The sequence below is a fragment of the Aquarana catesbeiana genome, linkage group LG01, assembly GCF_042186555.1.
Source record: "Aquarana catesbeiana isolate 2022-GZ linkage group LG01, ASM4218655v1, whole genome shotgun sequence".
In the NCBI taxonomy this organism is placed as follows: domain Eukaryota; kingdom Metazoa; phylum Chordata; class Amphibia; order Anura; family Ranidae; genus Aquarana; species Aquarana catesbeiana.
The window spans coordinates 2,107,682-2,128,930 of NC_133324.1; the positions used below are offsets into that span (position 1 = coordinate 2,107,682).

Sequence of the window (21,249 nt, forward strand, 5' to 3'; positions counted from 1 at the left end):
TGACCTGTCTATGAGAGATAGTCCTGGTTCATCCTGACCTGTCTATAAGAGATAGTCCTGGTTCATCCTGACCTGTCTATAAGAGATAGTCCTGGTTCATCCTGACCTGTCTATGAGAGATAGTTCTGGTTCATCCTGACCTGTCTATGAGAGATAGTCCTGGTTCATCCTGACCTGTCTATGAGAGATAGTCCTGGTTCATCCTGACCTGTCTATGAGAGATAGTCCTGGTTCATAATGACCTGTCTATAAGAGATAGTCCTGGTTCATCCTGACCTGTCTATAAGAGATAGTCCTGGTTCATCCTGACCTGTCTATGAGAGATAGTTCTGGTTCATCCTGACCTGTCTATTAGAGATAGTCCTGGTCCATCCTGACCTGTCTATGAGAGATAGTCCTGGTTCATAATGACCTGTCTATGAGAGATAGTCCTGGTTCATCCTGACCTGTCTATAAGAGATAGTCCTGGTTCATCCTGACCTGTCTATGAGAGATAGTTCTGGTTCATCCTGACCTGTCTATGAGAGATAGTCCTGGTTCATCCTGACCTGTCTATGAGAGATAGTCCTGGTTCATAATGACCTGTCTATGAGAGATAGTCCTGGTTCATCCTGACCTGTCTATAAGAGATAGTCCTGGTTCATCCTGACCTGTCTATGAGAGATAGTTCTGGTTCATCCTGACCTGTCTATGAGAGATAGTTCTGGTTCATAATGACCTGTCTATAAGAGATAGTCCTGGTTCATCCTGGCCTGTCTATAAGAGATAGTCCTGGTTCATCCTGACCTGTCTATGAGAGATAGTCCTGGTTCATCCTGACCTGTCTATGAGATAGTCCTGGTTCATCCTGACCTGTCTATAAGAGATAGTCCTGGTTCATCCTGACCTGTCTATGAGAGATAGTCCTGGTTCATTCTCCTGACCTGTCTATGAGAGATTGTCCTGGTTCATCCTGACCTGTCTATGAGAGATAGTCCTGGTTCATCCTGACCTGTCTATGAGAGATAGTCCTGGTTCATCCTGACCTGTCTATAAGAGATAGTCCTGGTTCATCCTGACCTGTCTATGAGAGATAGTCCTGGTTCATCCTGACCTGTCTATGAGAGATAGTCCTGGTTCATCCTGACCTGTCTATGAGAGATAGTCCTGGTTCATCCTGACCTGTCTATGAGAGATCGTCCTGGTTCATCCTGACCTGTCTATAAGAGATAGTCCTGGTTCATCCTGACCTGTCTATGAGAGATAGTCCTGGTTCATAATGACCTGTCTATGAGAGATAGTCCTGGTTCATCCTGACCTGTCTATAAGAGATAGTCCTGGTTCATCCTGACCTGTCTATAAGAGATAGTCCTGGTTCATCCTGACCTGTCTATGAGAGATAGTCCTGGTTCATCCTGACCTGTCTATAAGAGAGATAGTCCTGGTTCATCCTGACCTGTCTATGAGAGATAGTTCTGGTTCATCCTGACCTGTCTATGAGAGATAGTCCTGGTTCATCCTGACCTGTCTATGAGAGATAGTCCTGGTTCATCCTGACCTGTCTATGAGAGATAGTCCTGGTTCATCCTGACCTGTCTATGAGAGATAGTCCTGGTTCATCCTGACCTGTCTATGAGAGATAGTCCTGGTTCATCCTGACCTGTCTATGAGAGATAGTCCTGGTTCATCCTGACCTGTCTATGAGAGATAGTCCTGGTTCATCCTGACCTGTCTATGAGAGATAGTCCTGGTTCATCCTGACCTGTCTATGAGAGATAGTCCTGGTTCATCCTGACCGGTCTATGAGAGATAGTCCCGGTTCATCCTGACCGGTCTATGAGAGATAGTCCCGGTTCATCCTGACCTGTCTATGAGAGATAGTCCTGGTTCATCCTGACCTGTCTATGAGAGATAGTCCTGGTTCATCCTGTCCTGTCTATGAGAGATAGTCCTGGTTCATCCTGACCTGTCTATGAGAGATAGTCCTGGTTCATCCTGACCTGTCTATGAGAGATAGTCCTGGTTCATCCTGACCTGTCTATGAGAGATAGTCCTGGTTCATCCTGACCTGTCTATGAGAGATAGTCCTGGTTCATAATGACCTGTCTATGAGAGATAGTCCTGGTTCATCCTGACCTGTCTATAAGAGATAGTCCTGGTTCATCCTGACCTGTCTATAAGAGATAGTCCTGGTTCATCCTGACCTGTCTATGAGAGATAGTTCTGGTTCATCCTGACCTGTCTATGAGAGATAGTCCTGGTTCATCCTGACCTGTCTATGAGAGATAGTCCTGGTTCATCCTGACCTGTCTATGAGAGATAGTCCTGGTTCATAATGACCTGTCTATAAGAGATAGTCCTGGTTCATCCTGACCTGTCTATAAGAGATAGTCCTGGTTCATCCTGACCTGTCTATGAGAGATAGTTCTGGTTCATCCTGACCTGTCTATTAGAGATAGTCCTGGTCCATCCTGACCTGTCTATGAGAGATAGTCCTGGTTCATAATGACCTGTCTATGAGAGATAGTCCTGGTTCATCCTGACCTGTCTATAAGAGATAGTCCTGGTTCATCCTGACCTGTCTATGAGAGATAGTTCTGGTTCATCCTGACCTGTCTATGAGAGATAGTCCTGGTTCATCCTGACCTGTCTATGAGAGATAGTTCTGGTTCATAATGACCTGTCTATAAGAGATAGTCCTGGTTCATCCTGGCCTGTCTATAAGAGATAGTCCTGGTTCATCCTGACCTGTCTATGAGAGATAGTCCTGGTTCATCCTGACCTGTCTATGAGATAGTCCTGGTTCATCCTGACCTGTCTATAAGAGATAGTCCTGGTTCATCCTGACCTGTCTATGAGAGATAGTCCTGGTTCATTCTCCTGACCTGTCTATGAGAGATTGTCCTGGTTCATCCTGACCTGTCTATGAGAGATAGTCCTGGTTCATCCTGACCTGTCTATGAGAGATAGTCCTGGTTCATCCTGACCTGTCTATAAGAGATAGTCCTGGTTCATCCTGACCTGTCTATGAGAGATAGTCCTGGTTCATCCTGACCTGTCTATGAGAGATAGTCCTGGTTCATCCTGACCTGTCTATGAGAGATAGTCCTGGTTCATCCTGACCTGTCTATGAGAGATCGTCCTGGTTCATCCTGACCTGTCTATAAGAGATAGTCCTGGTTCATCCTGACCTGTCTATGAGAGATAGTCCTGGTTCATAATGACCTGTCTATGAGAGATAGTCCTGGTTCATCCTGACCTGTCTATAAGAGATAGTCCTGGTTCATCCTGACCTGTCTATAAGAGATAGTCCTGGTTCATCCTGACCTGTCTATAAGAGATAGTCCTGGTTCATCCTGACCTGTCTATGAGAGATAGTCCTGGTTCATCCTGACCTGTCTATAAGAGAGATAGTCCTGGTTCATCCTGACCTGTCTATGAGAGATAGTTCTGGTTCATCCTGACCTGTCTATGAGAGATAGTCCTGGTTCATCCTGACCTGTCTATGAGAGATAGTCCTGGTTCATCCTGACCTGTCTATGAGAGATAGTCCTGGTTCATCCTGACCTGTCTATGAGAGATAGTCCTGGTTCATCCTGACCTGTCTATGAGAGATAGTCCTGGTTCATCCTGACCTGTCTATGAGAGATAGTCCTGGTTCATCCTGACCTGTCTATGAGAGATAGTCCTGGTTCATCCTGACCTGTCTATGAGAGATAGTCCTGGTTCATCCTGACCTGTCTATGAGAGATAGTCCTGGTTCATCCTGACCGGTCTATGAGAGATAGTCCCGGTTCATCCTGACCGGTCTATGAGAGATAGTCCCGGTTCATCCTGACCTGTCTATGAGAGATAGTCCTGGTTCATCCTGACCTGTCTATGAGAGATAGTCCTGGTTCATCCTGTCCTGTCTATGAGAGATAGTCCTGGTTCATCCTGACCTGTCTATGAGAGATAGTCCTGGTTCATCCTGACCTGTCTATGAGAGATAGTCCTGGTTCATCCTGACCTGTCTATGAGAGATAGTCCTGGTTCATCCTGACCTGTCTATGAGAGATAGTCCTAGTTCATCCTGACCTGTCTATAAGAGATAGTCCTGGTTCACCCTGACCTGTCTATGAGAGATAGTCCTGGTTCATCCTGACCTGTCTATGAGAGATAGTCCTGGTTCATCCTGACCTGTCTATGAGAGATAGTCCTGGTTCATCCTGACCTGTCTATGAGAGTTAGTCCTGGTTCATCCTGACCTGTCTATGAGAGATAGTCCTGGTTCATCCTGACCTGTCTATGAGAGATAGTCCTGGTTCATCCTGACCTGTCTATGAGAGATAGTCCTGGTTCATCCTGACCTGTCTATGAGAGATAGTCCTGGTTCATCCTGACCTGTCTATGAGAGATAGTCCTGGTTCATCCTGACCTGTCTATGAGAGATAGTCCTGGTTCATCCTGACCTGTCTATGAGAGATAGTCCTGGTTCATCCTGACCTGTCTATGAGAGATAGTCCTGGTTCATCCTGACCTGTCTATGAGAGATAGTCCTGGTTCATCCTGACCTGTCTATGAGAGATAGTCCTGGTTCATCCTGACCTGTCTATGAGAGATAGTCCTGGTTCATCCTGACCTGTCTATGAGAGATAGTCCTGGTTCATCCTGACCTGTCTATGAGAGATAGTTCTGGTTCATCCTGACCTGTCTATGAGAGATAGTCCTGGTTCATCCTGACCTGTCTATGAGAGATAGTCCTGGTTCATCCTGACCTGTCTATGAGAGATAGTCATGGTTCATCCTGACCTGTCTATGAGAGATAGTCCTGGTTCATAATGACCTGTCTATGAGAGATAGTCCTGGTTCATCCTGACCTGTCTATGAGAGATAGTCCTGGTTCATCCTGACCTGTCTATAAGAGATAGTCCTGGTTCATCCTGACCTGTCTATGAGAGATAGTCCTGGTTCATCCTGACCTGTCTATAAGAGATAGTCCTGGTTCATCCTGACCTGTCTATGAGAGATAGTCCTGGTTCATCCTGACCTGTCTATAAGAGATAGTCCTGGTTCATCCTGACCTGTCTATAAGAGATAGTCCTGGTTCATCCTGACCTGTCTAAAAGAGATAGTCCTGGTTCATCCTGACCTGTCTATAAGAGATAGTCCTGGTTCATCCTGACCTGTCTATGAGAGATAGTCCTGGTTCATCCTGACCTGTCTATGAGAGATAGTCCTGGTTCATCCTGACCTGTCTATGAGAGATAGTCCTGGTTCATCCTCACCTGTCTATGAGAGATAGTCCTGGTTCATAATGACCTGTCTATGAGAGATAGTCCTGGTTCATCCTGACCTGTCTATAAGAGATAGTCCTGGTTCATCCTGACCTGTCTATAAGAGATAGTCCTGGTTCATCCTGACCTGTCTATGAGAGATAGTCCTGGTTCATCCTGACCTGTCTATGAGAGATAGTCCTGGTTCATCCTGACCTGTCTATGAGAGATAGTCCTGGTTCATAATGACCTGTCTATGAGAGATAGTCCTGGTTCATCCTGACCTGTCTATAAGAGATAGTCCTGGTTCATCCTGACCTGTCTATGAGAGATAGTTCTGGTTCATCCTGACCTGTCTATGAGAGATAGTCCTGGTTCATCCTGACCTGTCTATGAGAGATAGTCCTGGTTCATAATGACCTGTCTATAAGAGTTAGTCCTGGTTCATCCTGGCCTGTCTATAAGAGATAGTCCTGGTTCATCCTGACCTGTCTATGAGAGATAGTCCTGGTTCATCCTGACCTGTCTATGAGAGATAGTCCTGGTTCATCCTGACCTGTCTATAAGAGATAGTCCTGGTTCATCCTGACCTGTCTATGAGAGATAGTCCTGGTTCATCCTCCTGACCTGTCTATGAGAGATAGTCCTGGTTCATCCTGACCTGTCTATGAGAGATAGTCCTGGTTCATCCTACCTGTCTATGAGAGATAGTCCTGGTTCATAATGACCTGTCTATGAGAGATAGTCCTGGTTCATCCTGACCTGTCTATGAGAGATAGTCCTGGTTCATCCTGACCTGTCTATGAGAGATAGTCCTGGTTCATCCTGACCTGTCTATGAGAGATAGTCCTGGTTCATCCTGACCTGTCTATGAGAGATAGTCCTGGTTCATCCTGACCTGTCTATGAGAGATAGTCCTGGTTCATCCTGACCTGTCTATGAGAGATAGTCCTGGTTCATAATGACCTGTCTATGAGAGATAGTCCTGGTTCATCCTGACCTGTCTATAAGAGATAGTCCTGGTTCATCCTGACCTGTCTATAAGAGATATTCCAGGTTCATCCTGACCTGTCTATGAGAGATAGTCCTGGTTCATCCTGACCTGTCTATAAGAGATAGTCCTGGTTCATCCTGACCTGTCTATGAGAGATAGTCCTGGTTCATCCTGACCTGTCTATAAGAGATAGTCCTGGTTCATCCTGACCTGTCTATGAGAGATAGTCCTGGTTCATCCTGACCTGTCTATGAGAGATAGTCATGGTTCATACTGACCTATCTATAAGAGATAGTCCTGGTTCATCCTGACCTGTCTATGAGAGATAGTCCTGGTTCATAATGACCTGTCTATGAGAGATAGTCCTGGTTCATCCTGACCTGTCTATGAGAGATAGTCCTGGTTCATCCTACCTGTCTATGAGAGATAGTCCTGGTTCATAATGACCTGTCTATGAGAGATAGTCCTGGTTCATCCTGACCTGTCTATAAGAGATAGTCCTGGTTCATCCTGACCTGTCTATGAGAGATAGTCCTGGTTCATCCTGACCTGTCTATGAGAGATAGTCCTGGTTCATAATGACCTGTCTATGAGAGATAGTCCTGGTTCATCCTGACCTGTCTATAAGAGATAGTCCTTGTTCATCCTGACCTGTCTATGAGAGATAGTTCTGGTTCATCCTGACCTGTCTATGAGAGATAGTCCTGGTTCATCCTGACCTGTCTATGAGAGATAGTCCTGGTTCATAATGACCTGTCTATAAGAGATAGTCCTGGTTCATCCTGGCCTGTCTATAAGAGATAGTCCTGGTTCATCCTGACCTGTCTATGAGAGATAGTCCTGGTTCATCCTGACCTGTCTATGAGATAGTCCTGGTTCATCCTGACCTGTCTATAAGAGATAGTCCTGGTTCATCCTGACCTGTCTATGAGAGATAGTCCTGGTTCATCCTCCTGACCTGTCTATGAGAGATAGTCCTGGTTCATCCTGACCTGTCTATGAGAGATAGTCCTGGTTCATCCTGACCTGTCTATGAGAGATAGTCCTGGTTCATCCTGACCTGTCTATAAGAGATAGTCCTGGTTCACCCTGACCTGTCTATGAGAGATAGTCCTGGTTCATCCTGACCTGTCTATGAGAGATAGTCCTGGTTCATCCTGACCTGTCTATGAGAGATAGTCCTGGTTCATCCTGACCTGTCTATGAGAGATAGTCCTGGTTCATCCTGACCTGTCTATGAGAGATCGTCCTGGTTCATCCTGACCTGTCTATAAGAGATAGTCCTGGTTCATCCTGACCTGTCTATGAGAGATAGTCCTGGTTCATAATGACCTGTCTATGAGAGATAGTCCTGGTTCATCCTGACCTGTCTATAAGAGATAGTCCTGGTTCATCCTGACCTGTCTATAAGAGATAGTCCTGGTTCATCCTGACCTGTCTATGAGAGATAGTCCTGGTTCATCCTGACCTGTCTATAAGAGAGATAGTCCTGGTTCATCCTGACCTGCCTATGAGAGATAGTTCTGGTTCATCCTGACCTGTCTATGAGAGATAGTCCTGGTTCATCCTGACCTGTCTATGAGAGATAGTCCTGGTTCATCCTGACCTGTCTATGAGAGATAGTCCTGGTTCATCCTGACCTGTCTATGAGAGATAGTCCTGGTTCATCCTGACCTGTCTATGAGAGATAGTCCTGGTTCATCCTGACCTGTCTATGAGAGATAGTCCTGGTTCATCCTGACCTGTCTATGAGAGATAGTCCTGGTTCATCCTGACCTGTCTATGAGAGATAGTCCTGGTTCATCCTGACCTGTCTATGAGAGATAGTCCTGGTTCATCCTGACCGGTCTATGAGAGATAGTCCTGGTTCATCCTGACCGGTCTATGAGAGATAGTCCTGGTTCATCCTGATCTGTCTATGAGAGATAGTCCTGGTTCATCCTGACCTGTCTATGAGAGATAGTCCTGGTTCATCCTGACCTGTCTATGAGAGATAGTCCTGGTTCATCCTGACCTGTCTATGAGAGATAGTCCTGGTTCATCCTGACCTGTCTATGAGAGATAGTCCTGGTTCATCCTTACCTGTCTATGAGAGATAGTCCTGGTTCATACTGACCTGTCTATGAGAGATAGTCCTGGTTCATCCTGACCTGTCTATGAGAGATAGTCCTGGTTCATAATGACCTGTCTATGAGAGATAGTCCTGGTTCATCCTGACCTGTCTATGAGAGATAGTCCTGGTTCATCCTGACCTGTCTATGAGAGATAGTCCTGGTTCATCCTCACCTGTCTATGAGAGATAGTCCTGGTTCATAATGACCTGTCTATGAGAGATAGTCCTAGTTCATCCTGACCTGTCTATAAGAGATAGTCCTGGTTCATCCTGACCTGTCTATAAGAGATAGTCCTGGTTCATCCTGACCTGTCTATGAGAGATAGTCCTGGTTCATCCTGACCTGTCTAAGAGAGATAGTCCTGGTTCATCCTGACCTGTCTATGAGAGATAGTCCTGGTTCATAATGACCTGTCTATGAGAGATAGTCCTGGTTCATCCTGACCTGTCTATAAGAGATAGTCCTGGTTCATCCTGACCTGTCTATGAGAGATAGTTCTGGTTCATCCTGACCTGTCTATGAGAGATAGTCCTGGTTCATCCTGACCTGTCTATGAGAGATAGTCCTGGTTCATCCTGACCTGTCTATGAGAGATAGTCCTGGTTCATAATGACCTGTCTATAAGAGATAGTCCTGGTTCATCCTGACCTGTCTATAAGAGATAGTCCTGGTTCATCCTGACCTGTCTATGAGAGATAGTTCTGGTTCATCCTGACCTGTCTATTAGAGATAGTCCTGGTCCATCCTGACCTGTCTATGAGAGATAGTCCTGGTTCATAATGACCTGTCTATGAGAGATAGTCCTGGTTCATCCTGACCTGTCTATAAGAGATAGTCCTGGTTCATCCTGACCTGTCTATGAGAGATAGTTCTGGTTCATCCTGACCTGTCTATGAGAGATAGTCCTGGTTCATCCTGACCTGTCTATGAGAGATAGTCCTGGTTCATAATGACCTGTCTATAAGAGATAGTCCTGGTTCATCCTGGCCTGTCTATAAGAGATAGTCCTGGTTCATCCTGACCTGTCTATGAGAGATAGTCCTGGTTCATCCTGACCTGTCTATGAGAGATAGTCCTGGTTCATCCTGACCTGTCTATGAGAGATAGTCCTGGTTCATAATGACCTGTCTATAAGAGATAGTCCTGGTTCATCCTGACCTGTCTATGAGAGATAGTCCTGGTTCATCCTGACCTGTCTATGAGAGATAGTCCTGGTTCATCCTGACCTGTCTATGAGAGATAGTCCTGGTTCATCCTGACCTGTCTATGAGAGATAGTCCTGGTTCATCCTTACCTGTCTATGAGAGATAGTCCTGGTTCATACTGACCTGTCTATGAGAGATAGTCCTGGTTCATCCTGACCTGTCTATGAGAGATAGTCCTGGTTCATAATGACCTGTCTATGAGAGATAGTCCTGGTTCATCCTGACCTGTCTATGAGAGATAGTCCTGGTTCATCCTGACCTGTCTATGAGAGATAGTCCTGGTTCATCCTCACCTGTCTATGAGAGATAGTCCTGGTTCATCCTGACCTGTCTATGAGAGATAGTCCTGGTTCATAATGACCTGTCTATAAGAGATAGTCCTGGTTCATCCTGACCTGTCTATGAGAGATAGTCCTGGTTCATCCTGACCTGTCTATGAGAGATAGTCCTGGTTCATCCTGACCTGTCTATGAGAGATAGTCCTGGTTCATCCTGACCTGTCTATGAGAGATAGTCCTGGTTCATCCTTACCTGTCTATGAGAGATAGTCCTGGTTCATCCTGACCTGTCTAAGAGAGATAGTCCTGGTTCATCCTGACCTGTCTATGAGAGATAGTCCTGGTTCATAATGACCTGTCTATGAGAGATAGTCCTGGTTCATCCTGACCTGTCTATAAGAGATAGTCCTGGTTCATCCTGACCTGTCTATGAGAGATAGTTCTGGTTCATCCTGACCTGTCTATGAGAGATAGTCCTGGTTCATCCTGACCTGTCTATGAGAGATAGTCCTGGTTCATCCTGACCTGTCTATGAGAGATAGTCCTGGTTCATAATGACCTGTCTATAAGAGATAGTCCTGGTTCATCCTGACCTGTCTATAAGAGATAGTCCTGGTTCATCCTGACCTGTCTATGAGAGATAGTTCTGGTTCATCCTGACCTGTCTATTAGAGATAGTCCTGGTCCATCCTGACCTGTCTATGAGAGATAGTCCTGGTTCATAATGACCTGTCTATGAGAGATAGTCCTGGTTCATCCTGACCTGTCTATAAGAGATAGTCCTGGTTCATCCTGACCTGTCTATGAGAGATAGTTCTGGTTCATCCTGACCTGTCTATGAGAGATAGTCCTGGTTCATCCTGACCTGTCTATGAGAGATAGTCCTGGTTCATAATGACCTGTCTATAAGAGATAGTCCTGGTTCATCCTGGCCTGTCTATAAGAGATAGTCCTGGTTCATCCTGACCTGTCTATGAGAGATAGTCCTGGTTCATCCTGACCTGTCTATGAGAGATAGTCCTGGTTCATCCTGACCTGTCTATGAGAGATAGTCCTGGTTCATAATGACCTGTCTATAAGAGATAGTCCTGGTTCATCCTGACCTGTCTATGAGAGATAGTCCTGGTTCATCCTGACCTGTCTATGAGAGATAGTCCTGGTTCATCCTGACCTGTCTATGAGAGATAGTCCTGGTTCATCCTGACCTGTCTATGAGAGATAGTCCTGGTTCATCCTTACCTGTCTATGAGAGATAGTCCTGGTTCATACTGACCTGTCTATGAGAGATAGTCCTGGTTCATCCTGACCTGTCTATGAGAGATAGTCCTGGTTCATAATGACCTGTCTATGAGAGATAGTCCTGGTTCATCCTGACCTGTCTATGAGAGATAGTCCTGGTTCATCCTGACCTGTCTATGAGAGATAGTCCTGGTTCATCCTCACCTGTCTAAGAGAGATAGTCCTGGTTCATCCTGACCTGTCTATGAGAGATAGTCCTGGTTCATAATGACCTGTCTATGAGAGATAGTCCTGGTTCATCCTGACCTGTCTATAAGAGATAGTCCTGGTTCATCCTGACCTGTCTATGAGAGATAGTTCTGGTTCATCCTGACCTGTCTATGAGAGATAGTTCTGGTTCATCCTGACCTGTCTATGAGAGATAGTCCTGGTTCATCCTGACCTGTCTATGAGAGATAGTCCTGGTTCATCCTGACCTGTCTATGAGAGATAGTCCTGGTTCATCCTGACCTGTCTATGAGAGATAGTCCTGGTTCATCCTGACCTGTCTATGAGAGATAGTCCTGGTTCATCCTGACCTGTCTATGAGAGATAGTCCTGGTTCATCCTGACCTGTCTATGAGAGATAGTCCTGGTTCATCCTGACCTGTCTATGAGAGATAGTCCTGGTTCATCCTGACCTGTCTATGAGAGATAGTCCTGGTTCATCCTGACCTGTCTATGAGAGATAGTCCTGGTTCATCCTGACCTGTCTATGAGAGATAGTTCTGGTTCATCCTGACCTGTCTATGAGAGATAGTCCTGGTTCATCCTGACCTGTCTATGAGAGATAGTCCTGGTTCATCCTGACCTGTCTATGAGAGATAGTCATGGTTCATCCTGACCTGTCTATGAGAGATAGTCCTGGTTCATAATGACCTGTCTATGAGAGATAGTCCTGGTTCATCCTGACCTGTCTATGAGAGATAGTCCTGGTTCATCCTGACCTGTCTATAAGAGATAGTCCTGGTTCATCCTGACCTGTCTATGAGAGATAGTCCTGGTTCATCCTGACCTGTCTATAAGAGATAGTCCTGGTTCATCCTGACCTGTCTATGAGAGATAGTCCTGGTTCATCCTGACCTGTCTATAAGAGATAGTCCTGGTTCATCCTGACCTGTCTATAAGAGATAGTCCTGGTTCATCCTGACCTGTCTAAAAGAGATAGTCCTGGTTCATCCTGACCTGTCTATAAGAGATAGTCCTGGTTCATCCTGACCTGTCTATGAGAGATAGTCCTGGTTCATCCTGACCTGTCTATGAGAGATAGTCCTGGTTCATCCTGACCTGTCTATGAGAGATAGTCCTGGTTCATCCTCACCTGTCTATGAGAGATAGTCCTGGTTCATAATGACCTGTCTATGAGAGATAGTCCTGGTTCATCCTGACCTGTCTATAAGAGATAGTCCTGGTTCATCCTGACCTGTCTATAAGAGATAGTCCTGGTTCATCCTGACCTGTCTATGAGAGATAGTCCTGGTTCATCCTGACCTGTCTATGAGAGATAGTCCTGGTTCATCCTGACCTGTCTATGAGAGATAGTCCTGGTTCATAATGACCTGTCTATGAGAGATAGTCTTGGTTCATCCTGACCTGTCTATAAGAGATAGACCTGGTTCATCCTGACCTGTCTATGAGAGATAGTTCTGGTTCATCCTGACCTGTCTATGAGAGATAGTCCTGGTTCATCCTGACCTGTCTATGAGAGATAGTCCTGGTTCATAATGACCTGTCTATAAGAGATAGTCCTGGTTCATCCTGACCTGTCTATGAGAGATAGTCCTGGTTCATCCTGACCTGTCTATGAGAGATAGTCCTGGTTCATCCTGACCTGTCTATGAGAGATAGTCCTGGTTCATCCTGACCTGTCTATAAGAGATAGTCCTGGTTCATCCTGACCTGTCTATGAGAGATAGTCCTGGTTCATCCTCCTGACCTGTCTATGAGAGATAGTCCTGGTTCATCCTGACCTGTCTATGAGAGATAGTCCTGGTTCATCCTACCTGTCTATGAGAGATAGTCCTGGTTCATAATGACCTGTCTATGAGAGATAGTCCTGGTTCATCCTGACCTGTCTATGAGAGATAGTCCTGGTTCATCCTGACCTGTCTATGAGAGATAGTCCTGGTTCATCCTGACCTGTCTATGAGAGATAGTCCTGGTTCATCCTGACCTGTCTATGAGAGATAGTCCTGGTTCATCCTGACCTGTCTATGAGAGATAGTCCTGGTTCATAATGACCTGTCTATGAGAGATAGTCCTGGTTCATCCTGACCTGTCTATAAGAGATAGTCCTGGTTCATCCTGACCTGTCTATAAGAGATAGTCCTGGTTCATCCTGACCTGTCTATGAGAGATAGTCCTGGTTCATCCTGACCTGTCTATAAGAGATAGTCCTGGTTCATCCTGACCTGTCTATGAGAGATAGTTCTGGTTCATCCTGACCTGTCTATGAGAGATAGTCCTGGTTCATCCTGACCTGTCTATGAGAGATAGTCCTGGTTCATAATGACCTGTCTATGAGAGATAGTCCTGGTTCATCCTGACCTGTCTATAAGAGATAGTCCTGGTTCATCCTGACCTGTCTATGAGAGATAGTCCTGGTTCATCCTGACCTGTCTATGAGAGATAGTCCTGGTTCATCCTGACCTGTCTATGAGAGATAGTCCTGGTTCATCCTGACCTGTCTATGAGAGATAGTCCTGGTTCATCCTGACCTGTCTATGAGAGATAGTCATGGTTCATACTGACCTATCTATAAGAGATAGTCCTGGTTCATCCTGACCTGTCTATGAGAGATAGTCCTGGTTCATAATGACCTGTCTATGAGAGATAGTCCTGGTTCATCCTGACCTGTCTATGAGAGATAGTCCTGGTTCATCCTACCTGTCTATGAGAGATAGTCCTGGTTCATAATGACCTGTCTATGAGAGATAGTCCTGGTTCATCCTGACCTGTCTATAAGAGATAGTCCTGGTTCATCCTGACCTATCTATAAGAGATAATCCTGGTTCAACCTGACCTGTCTATGAGAGATAGTCCTGGTTCATCCTGACCTGTCTATGAGAGATAGTCCTGGTTCATAATGACCTGTCTATGAGAGATAGTCCTGGTTCATCCTGACCTGTCTATAAGAGATAGTCCTGGTTCATCCTGACCTGTCTATGAGAGATAGTTCTGGTTCATCCTGACCTGTCTATGAGAGATAGTCCTGGTTCATCCTGACCTGTCTATGAGAGATAGTCCTGGTTCATAATGACCTGTCTATAAGAGATAGTCCTGGTTCATCCTGGCCTGTCTATAAGAGATAGTCCTGGTTCATCCTGACCTGTCTATGAGAGATAGTCCTGGTTCATCCTGACCTGTCTATGAGATAGTCCTGGTTCATCCTGACCTGTCTATAAGAGATAGTCCTGGTTCATCCTGACCTGTCTATGAGAGATAGTCCTGGTTCATCCTCCTGACCTGTCTATGAGAGATAGTCCTGGTTCATCCTGACCTGTCTATGAGAGATAGTCCTGGTTCATCCTGACCTGTCTATGAGAGATAGTCCTGGTTCATCCTGACCTGTCTATAAGAGATAGTCCTGGTTCATCCTGACCTGTCTATGAGAGATCGTCCTGGTTCATCCTGACCTGTCTATAAGAGATAGTCCTGGTTCATCCTGACCTGTCTATGAGAGATAGTCCTGGTTCATAATGACCTGTCTATGAGAGATAGTCCTGGTTCATCCTGACCTGTCTATAAGAGATAGTCCTGGTTCATCCTGACCTGTCTATAAGAGATAGTCCTGGTTCATCCTGACCTGTCTATGAGAGATAGTCCTGGTTCATCCTGACCTGTCTATAAGAGAGATAGTCCTGGTTCATCCTGACCTGTCTATGAGAGATAGTTCTGGTTCATCCTGACCTGTCTATGAGAGATAGTCCTGGTTCATGCTGACCTGTCTATGAGAGATAGTCCTGGTTCATCCTGACCTGTCTATGAGAGATAGTCCTGGTTCATCCTGACCTGTCTATGAGAGATAGTCCTGGTTCATCCTGACCTGTCTATGAGAGATAGTCCTGGTTCATCCTGACCTGTCTATGAGAGATAGTCCTGGTTCATCCTGACCTGTCTATGAGAGATAGTCCTGGTTCATCCTGACCTGTCTATGAGAGATAGTCCTGGTTCATCCTGACCTGTCTATGAGAGATAGTCCTGGTTCATCCTGACCGGTCTATGAGAGATAGTCCTGGTTCATCCTGACCGGTCTATGAGAGATAGTCCTGGTTCATCCTGACCTGTCTATGAGAGATAGTCCTGGTTCATCCTGACCTGTCTATGAGATATAGTCCTGGTTCATCCTGACCTGTCTATGAGAGATAGTCCTGGTTCATCCTGACCTGTCTATGAGAGATAGTCCTGGTTCATCCTGACCTGTCTATGAGAGATAGTCCTGGTTCATCCTGACCTGTCTATGAGAGATAGTCCTGGTTCATCCTGACCTGTCTATGAGAGATAGTCCTGGTTCATAATGACCTGTCTATGAGAGATAGTCCTGGTTCATCCTGACCTGTCTATGAGAGATAGTCCTGGTTCATCCTGACCTGTCTATGAGAGATAGTCCTGGTTCATCCTCACCTGTCTATGAGAGATAGTCCTGGTTCATAATGACCTGTCTATGAGAGATAGTCCTAGTTCATCCTGACCTGTCTATAAGAGATAGTCCTGGTTCATCCTGACCTGTCTATAAGAGATAGTCCTGGTTCATCCTGACCTGTCTATGAGAGATAGTCCTGGTTCATCCTGACCTGTCTATGAGAGATAGTCCTGGTTCATCCTGACCTGTCTATGAGAGATAGTCCTGGTTCATAATGACCTGTCTATGAGAGATAGTCCTGGTTCATCCTGACCTGTCTATAAGAGATAGTCCTGGTTCATCCTGACCTGTCTATGAGAGATAGTTCTGGTTCATCCTGACCTGTCTATGAGAGATAGTCCTGGTTCATCCTGACCTGTCTATGAGAGATAGTCCTGGTTCATCCTGACCTGTCTATGAGAGATAGTCCTGGTTCATAATGACCTGTCTATAAGAGATAGTCCTGGTTCATCCTGACCTGTCTATAAGAGATAGTCCTGGTTCATCCTGACCTGTCTATGAGAGATAGTTCTGGTTCATCCTGACCTGTCTATTAGAGATAGTCCTGGTCCATCCTGACCTGTCTATGAGAGATAGTCCTGGTTCATAATGACCTGTCTATGAGAGATAGTCCTGGTTCATCCTGACCTGTCTATAAGAGATAGTCCTGGTTCATCCTGACCTGTCTGTGAGAGATAGTTCTGGTTCATCCTGACCTGTCTATGAGAGATAGTCCTGGTTCATCCTGACCTGTCTATGAGAGATAGTCCTGGTTCATAATGACCTGTCTATAAGAGATAGTCCTGGTTCATCCTGGCCTGTCTATAAGAGATAGTCCTGGTTCATCCTGACCTGTCTATGAGAGATAGTCCTGGTTCATCCTGACCTGTCTATGAGATAGTCCTGGTTCATCCTGACCTGTCTATAAGAGATAGTCCTGGTTCATCCTGACCTGTCTATGAGAGATAGTCCTGGTTCATCCTCCTGACCTGTCTATGAGAGATAGTCCTGGTTCATCCTGACCTGTCTATGAGAGATAGTCCTGGTTCATCCTGACCTGTCTATGAGAGATAGTCCTGGTTCATCCTGACCTGTCTATAAGATATAGTCCTGGTTCACCCTGACCTGTCTATGAGAGATAGTCCTGGTTCATCCTGACCTGTCTATGAGAGATAGTCCTGGTTCATCCTGACCTGTCTATGAGAGATAGTCCTGGTTCATCCTGACCTGTCTATGAGAGATAGTCCTGGTTCATCCTGACCTGTCTATGAGAGATCGTCCTGGTTCATCCTGACCTGTCTATAAGAGATAGTCCGGGTTCATCCTGACCTGTCTATGAGAGATAGTCCTGGTTCATAATGACCTGTCTATGAGAGATAGTCCTGGTTCATCCTGACCTGTCTATAAGAGATAGTCCTGGTTCATCCTGACCTGTCTATAAGAGATAGTCCTGGTTCATCCTGACCTGTCTATGAGAGATAGTCCTGGTTCATCCTGACCTGTCTATAAGAGAGATAGTCCTGGTTCATCCTGACCTGTCTATGAGAGATAGTTCTGGTTCATCCTGACCTGTCTATGAGAGATAGTCCTGGTTCATCCTGACCTGTCTATGAGAGATAGTCCTGGTTCATCCTGACCTGTCTATGAGAGATAGTCCTGGTTCATCCTGACCTGTCTATGAGAGATAGTCCTGGTTCATCCTGACCTGTCTATGAGAGATAGTCCTGGTTCATCCTGACCTGTCTATGAGAGATAGTCCTGGTTCATCCTGACCTGTCTATGAGAGATAGTCCTGGTTCATCCTGACCTGTCTATGAGAGATAGTCCTGGTTCATCCTGACCGGTCTATGAGAGATAGTCCTGGTTCATCCTGACCGGTCTATGAGAGATAGTCCTGGTTCATCCTGACCTGTCTATGAGAGATAGTCCTGGTTCATCCTGACCTGTCTATGAGAGATAGTCCTGGTTCATCCTGTCCTGTCTTTGAGAGATAGTCCTGGTTCATCCTGACCTGTCTATGAGAGATAGTCCTGGTTCATCCTGACCTGTCTATGAGAGATAGTCCTGGTTCATCCTGACCTGTCTATGAGAGATAGTCCTGGTTCATCCTGACCTGTCTATGAGAGATAGTCCTAGTTCATCCTGACCTGTCTATAAGAGATAGTCCTGGTTCACCCTGACCTGTCTATGAGAGATAGTCCTGGTTCATCCTGACCTGTCTATGAGAGATAGTCCTGGTTCATCCTGACCTGTCTATGAGAGATAGTCCTGGTTCATCCTGACCTGTCTATGAGAGATAGTCCTGGTTCATCCTGACCTGTCTATGAGAGATAGTCCTGGTTCATCCTGACCTGTCTATGAGAGATAGTCCTGGTTCATCCTGACCTGTCTATGAGAGATAGTCCTGGTTCATCCTGACCTGTCTATGAGAGATAGTCCTGGTTCATCCTGACCTGTCTATGAGAGATAGTCCTGGTTCATCCTAACCTGTCTATGAGAGATAGTCCTGGTTCATCCTGACCTGTCTATGAGAGATAGTCCTGGTTCATCCTGACCTGTCTATGAGAGATAGTTCTGGTTCATCCTGACCTGTCTATGAGAGATAGTCCTGGTTCATCCTGACCTGTCTATGAGAGATAGTCCTGGTTCATCCTGACCTGTCTATGAGAGATAGTCATGGTTCATCCTGACCTGTCTATGAGAGATAGTCCTGGTTCATAATGACCTGTCTATGAGAGATAGTCCTGGTTCATCCTGACCTGTCTATAAGAGATAGTCCTGGTTCATCCTGACCTGTCTATAAGAGATAGTCCTGGTTCATCCTGACCTGTCTATGAGAGATAGTCCTGGTTCATCCTGACCTGTCTATAAGAGATAGTCCTGGTTCATCCTGACCTGTCTATGAGAGATAGTCCTGGTTCATCCTGACCTGTCTATAAGAGATAGTCCTGGTTCATCCTGACCTGTCTATAAGAGATAGTCCTGGTTCATCCTGACCTGTCTAAAAGAGATAGTCCTGGTTCATCCTGACCTGTCTATAAGAGATAGTCCTGGTTCATCCTGACCTGTCTATGAGAGATAGTCCTGGTTCATCCTGACCTGTCTATGAGAGATAGTCCTGGTTCATAATGACCTGTCTATGAGAGATAGTCCTGGTTCATCCTGACCTGTCTATAAGAGATAGTCCTGGTTCATCCTGACCTGTCTATAAGAGATAGTCCTGGTTCATCCTGACCTGTCTATGAGAGATAGTCCTGGTTCATCCTGACCTGTCTATGAGAGATAGTCCTGGTTCATCCTGACCTGTCTATGAGAGATAGTCCTGGTTCATAATGACCTGTCTATGAGAGATAGTCCTGGTTCATCCTGACCTGTCTATAAGAGATAGTCCTGGTTCATCCTGACCTGTCTATGAGAGATAGTTCTGGTTCATCCTGACCTGTCTATGAGAGATAGTCCTGGTTCATCCTGACCTGTCTATGAGAGATAGTCCTGGTTCATAATGACCTGTCTATAAGAGATAGTCCTGGTTCATCCTGGCCTGTCTATAAGAGATAGTCCTGGTTCATCCTGACCTGTCTATGAGAGATAGTCCTGGTTCATCCTGACCTGTCTATGAGAGATAGTCCTGGATCATCCTGACCTGTCTATAAGAGATAGTCCTGGTTCATCCTGACCTGTCTATGAGAGATAGTCCTGGTTCATCGTCCTGACCTGTCTATGAGAGATAGTCCTGGTTCATCCTGACCTGTCTATGAGAGATAGTCCTGGTTCATCCTACCTGTCTATGAGAGATAGTCCTGGTTCATAATGACCTGTCTATGAGAGATAGTCCTGGTTCATCCTGACCTGTCTATGAGAGATAGTCCTGGTTCATCCTGACTTGTCTATGAGAGATAGTCCTGGTTCATCCTGACCTGTCTATGAGAGATAGTCCTGGTTCATCCTGACCTGTCTATGAGAGATAGTCCTGGTTCATCCTGACCTGTCTATGAGAGATAGTCCTGGTTCATCCTGACCTGTCTATGAGAGATAGTCCTGGTTCATAATGACCTGTCTATGAGAGATAGTCCTGGTTCATCCTGACCTGTCTATAAGAGATAGTCCTGGTTCATCCTGACCTGTCTATAAGAGATAGTCCTGGTTCATCCTGACCTGTCTATGAGAGATAGTCCTGGTTCATCCTGACCTGTCTATAAGAGATAGTCCTGGTTCATCCTGACCTGTCTATGAGAGATAGTTCTGGTTCATCCTGACCTGTCTATGAGAGATAGTCCTGGTTCATCCTGACCTGTCTATGAGAGATAGTCCTGGTTCATAATGACCTGTCTATGAGAGATAGTCCTGGTTCATCCTGACCTGTCTATAAGAGATAGTCCTGGTTCATCCTGACCTGTCTATGAGAGATAGTCCTGGTTCATCCTGACCTGTCTATGAGAGATAGTCCTGGTTCATCCTGACCTGTCTATGAGAGATAGTCCTGGTTCATCCTGACCTGTCTATGAGAGATAGTCCTGGTTCATCCTGACCTGTCTATGAGAGATAGTCATGGTTCATACTGACCTATCTATAAGAGATAGTCCTGGTTCATCCTGACCTGTCTATGAGAGATAGTCCTGGTTCATAATGACCTGTCTATGAGAGATAGTCCTGGTTCATCCTGACCTGTCTATGAGAGATAGTCCTGGTTCATCCTACCTGTCTATGAGAGATAGTCCTGGTTCATAATGACCTGTCTATGAGAGATAGTCCTGGTTCATCCTGACCTGTCTATAAGAGATAGTCCTGGTTCATCCTGACCTATCTATAAGAGATAATCCTGGTTCAACCTGACCTGTCTATGAGAGATAGTCCTGGTTCATCCTGACCTGTCTATGAGAGATAGTCCTGGTTCATAATGACCTGTCTATGAGAGATAGTCCTGGTTCATCCTGACCTGTCTATAAGAGATAGTCCTGGTTCATCCTGACCTGTCTATAAGAGATAGTCCTGGTTCATCCTGACCTGTCTATGAGAGATAGTCCTGGTTCATCCTGACCTGTCTATGAGAGATAGTCCTGGTTCATCCTGACCTGTCTATGAGAGATAGTCCTGGTTCATAATGACCTGTCTATGAGAGATAGTCCTGGTTCATCCTGACCTGTCTATAAGAGATAGTCCTGGTTCATCCTGACCTGTCTATGAGAGATAGTTCTGGTTCATCCTGACCTGTCTATGAGAGATAGTCCTGGTTCATCCTGACCTGTCTATGAGAGATAGTTCTGGTTCATAATGACCTGTCTATAAGAGATAGTCCTGGTTCATCCTGGCCTGTCTATAAGAGATAGTCCTGGTTCATCCTGACCTGTCTATGAGAGATAGTCCTGGTTCATCCTGACCTGTCTATGAGAGATAGTCCTGGTTCATCCTGACCTGTCTATAAGAGATAGTCCTGGTTCATCCTGACCTGTCTATGAGAGATAGTCCTGGTTCATCGTCCTGACCTGTCTATGAGAGATAGTCCTGGTTCATCCTGACCTGTCTAT

At 45.6% G+C, this 21,249-nt stretch overlaps 1 protein-coding gene across 1 annotated transcript in view; it reads right to left on the reverse strand.

Annotated features, from left to right (window-relative positions):
* LOC141129362 (pepsin A-like) overlaps nucleotides 1-21,249 on the reverse strand; it is a 112,375-nt gene that overhangs the window by 40,088 nt on the left and 51,038 nt on the right. The window lies entirely within an intron of this gene.